General features: G+C 34.4%; 1 pseudogene; it reads right to left on the bottom strand.

Moving 5' to 3' along the window:
- Positions 1 to 407: 407 nt before the first annotated feature.
- LOC128249685 (histone-lysine N-methyltransferase SETMAR-like) lies at positions 408 to 3,760 on the bottom strand (annotated as a pseudogene).
- Between the last annotated feature and the right edge of the window lie 335 nt (positions 3,761 to 4,095).

The following is a 4,095-nucleotide window of genomic DNA, read 5'->3' as shown; positions in this document are numbered from 1 at the left end:
ATAATGGTAAACTTCTGCTGACTCTTTCACCACAACTTTTTCTCACTCTTTCCTCCTGCATCTAGCAGCTCGTCTGTGATGGACCGGTATCCCATCCAGGTGGAGAACCTATACACCAATGAAACTGGCCCTTATGAGCCAGGCATGGCTCGAAAAGGAACAAACAACAACAACAATCCTCCCAACTCATCAGATCCAGTCAAACCATCAATGTCATGCCAGCATGGAAACCAAATGCTTAACGATGATAATGATGATGATATTATATATACAAGGTGCGTAAGGTACTGGAGGACATACCTTTTCTTGGTCACTGCAGCAATTTTTGCTAACACTATATAATCTTTATTTCAGAACATAATAATAGCAGACCCTCAGCTGACTCAGAAAATGAAGAGGCATGCTGTTATCATGGCTATGAAGGCAGAGCATTACGATTTAGAAATATATCCATTTTCAAAAGTTGCAAAATCTTTCATCTATTAGGTTGTCAAGAAAGTTCTTGTGGTTTTTAACCTTTAAATTCAGATGCACATATCTCGGCTCAAACAAAACTTTATTAATCGAAATAAACACCATCAGAATCAACACACTTTTGACAACGCGAAACAAGTTTATTTATGCCAGTAGCGTAAAAATCCTGCATTCAGGTGGCGATGAAGTCATTGAAGCTGTGTTTGGCATTGTCTTGGTTTTTGAAGCATTTCCCATACAGGAAGTTGTCAAGATACTTGAAAAAGTGGTAGTCGGTAGGCAAGAGGTCTGGTGAGTATGGCAGATGAGGCAGAGTTTCGTAGCCCAATTCGTTCAACTTCTGCAGGGTTAGTTGTGTGAAGTGCGGCCGAGCGTTATCGTGGAGAAGAATTGGTCCTTTTCTATTGACCAATGCTGGCTGTTGTTGTTGGAGTTTGTTATGCATTTCATCCATTTGTTGACAGTACTTCTCCACTGTAATGATTTCGCCTGGATCCAAAAAACTGTGATGGATGAGACTGGCCGCACACCACCAAACAGTCACCATGACCTTCTTTTGGTGCAACTTTGGCTTTGGGAAGTGCCATGGAGCTTCGTTGGCGTCCAACCACTGAGCTGAGCATCGCCAGTTGTCGTAAAGAATCCACTTTTCATCGCAAGTCACAATCCGGTCGAGAAACGGGTCGTTCTTGTTGCGTAAAAGAAGGGAAGATGACACTTCAAAACAGCATTCTTCTTTTTTTTTTGGTTGTCGTTCAATTTGTGTGGCACCCATTTCTCAAGTGATTTTGTTTTTCCAATCTCTTTCCAGTGGTTGGAAATTGTCGTATATGTTACGTCTACTTCAGAAGCAAGCTCTCGAACAGTTGTGCGTGGATTGGCTTCGATTAAAGCTCTTAGTTGATTGTTGTCAACATCCGATGGCTGACCACTACACTTATCGTCTTCAAGACTCTCGTCACCGCTACAAAATTTCTTGAACCACCATTGTGCTGTACGTTCATTAGTTGCACTTGGGCCAAATACATCGTTGATATCGCAAGCTGTTTCAGCTTTTTGGTTTAGCTTGAACTGGGATAAGAAAATTGTGCGAATTTGCTTTTTATCCATGTTGTATTCAACGTTCGGGAAAAAATGGCCTGATTATTCAAAAAGAAAAAGAGTAACACGATTAGATTGAAAAACGGCCTTTAAAATGATATATAAAGTCAAAGTAATTTAATGAAAATTAATTTGAAAATACATCGTTTAAAACCAAAATTAAAAGTTCCGCAAGAACTTTCCTGACAGTTTAATACAAAGTTCGTAAGAAGTTAGAGACCAACAATGGAAACCTATCACCAGTATCAAAGCATAAAAAAACATTCCAAACACTCTGAAATCATCAGAAAACCTGAATTTATACAGCAAGTTCAACAGATCCTTGACTACAATCTCAGAAATACCATGAGGTCAATTGCAAAAAATCTCTGTGTCAGGAGTAACAATGAGAAATGATGTCAGCAAAGACACCAGATATAAGTCTTATATGATGGGAAAGTTCAATTTAAGTAAAAAAAAGCAAAAGAAATCTCTACATCAGATTTAAAAGGCCCTTAGACTAACTGAAAAATCAAACAGAAGATTTGATTTTGTTTTTCTCAGACAAGAAAAACTTCAACCAAGATCAAAAAGTTAACAGAAAAAATGGCAGATGGTTATGTGCAGGCTCCTATAAAGTTTCAAGAGGAAAGAAAGTTTGAAGGATTTGAATTCTAACACAGAATTGAACTTCACACAGTGAAAAATATATGAAAAAAGATTCTGAAGGAAAAAAAAAAACGTTAACACAGAATTGGACTACGTATGGTGAAAAGTAATATGCACACACTGAAAAATATATATAAAAAAAGAACCTGAAGAAATAAAAAATGTCAGATAAAACTGGAACACTACACAGAACTTAACTACACGCAGTGAAAAATAATCGTGTGGAAGAGAAAAAAAAAAATAATAAACCTGTTCGAAGGATTTATAAATCAGGTCACTATATGTTGCAGCACTACCAGTAATAATGTACACTTGGTAATGTACACTTTGTAAAAAAAAAAAAAAAGATTCTGTGTAGAACAAAAAATAATTCTGGTCAAAAGAAAAGTAAAAATGAAAAAATATTAACAATACATTTAAAGCGAGTCATGCCATAAAATTTCAAATGTAGGCAGATATCATCTGCTGAAATTGAAAACGAACCAGTTGCTAAGAAAGTTAAAATGGACATAGAAAATGCAAGCCATTTTGTGATTGAGGATATTAAACAAGACCTCCTTGGAAAGACTCCAGATGTTGAAAATTGGTATATATATATATATATATATACAGACAGTTTATCTTTTCTGGTTATAATATCATTATTAGTAATCTTAAATTTTATCTTCATACAACATAACAATATTGTTTATATACAATCACACATTGTAACCCATGATAATTTCCTCTGTATTAATATCAGGTTTTATTAGCGTCTTGCCCCTTTAACTGGATTTAGAGTCTTCCCCTACCCAGCTTTATACATTTCCTAAAATCCTGACAATATTTATGACCATACCCAACTTCTGAACAGACACTGCCTTAGATTTTGTAGTTGATAAAAAAGACTAATAAATTAAAAATGAACCACAATCCTTTACAAGCTATGACCCTAACAAACTTCATACAGTTCTTAAAAGTGTAGTATATTCTGAGTTACATTAGTAGCAACATGGACTTTTCCCCTCTTCTTGCTCTATTATAGTATTTGAGTAAAATTATATTAAAGTATCCAACTAATTATATATATTATATATATATATACGACGGGCTTCTTTCAGTTTCCGTCTACCAAATCCACTCACAAGGCTTTGGTCAGCCCAAGGTTATAGTAGAAGACACTTACCTAAGGTGCCACGCAGTGGAACTGAACCCAGAACCATGTGGTTGGAAAGCAAGCTTCTTACCACAGCAACTTCTGTGCTTATATATATTTTTTTTTTTTCAAAAATTACACACCATTATCTATATATATATATATATATATCTCAATAATAACAGTGATTGTTTCTTATTAGGAACAAGAGGGTTAATAGGACTGCAAGGGAAGTGCTCAAGTAAATGAGACGAGTATAATAAATTTACAAATTTTGGTTGTAGAACAAACAACAAATTAAGGTCATCCAACTAATATATCACATCTCGAACAATTAATCACATATAAAGAAACATAATGCTTTTTCTATACATAGAATACGGATGCACAAAATCACAGAAGATGAAACAATGTTTCATTTAGACAGGCATATAGAAAAAAATGAGTACAGTCTATCGCAATATAAAAAATTAATATTTCAGCGTCTAAAAAATTTTTTTTACATTATAAAACCTAAAATAATAAATATATAAAAATATAAATATAGAAATACGTATATATAAGAAACATATAAATACATAAGGTATAGATAAAAGGAAACCTTTTAAGAAAAGCTGGTGTCCAAGCAAAAAAAATAACAAAAACAAAAAACACGAGAGTGAATTACGGTAATGACTCCTTTGTCAGGGGAAAATAGTAACACCACATACCAATACGAGATTTCTTTGGGAAATTTC

The sequence above is a fragment of the Octopus bimaculoides genome, chromosome 17, assembly GCF_001194135.2.
Source record: "Octopus bimaculoides isolate UCB-OBI-ISO-001 chromosome 17, ASM119413v2, whole genome shotgun sequence".
NCBI lineage: Eukaryota > Metazoa > Mollusca > Cephalopoda > Octopoda > Octopodidae > Octopus > Octopus bimaculoides.
This window is presented reverse-complemented; position numbering and strand designations above follow the sequence as displayed.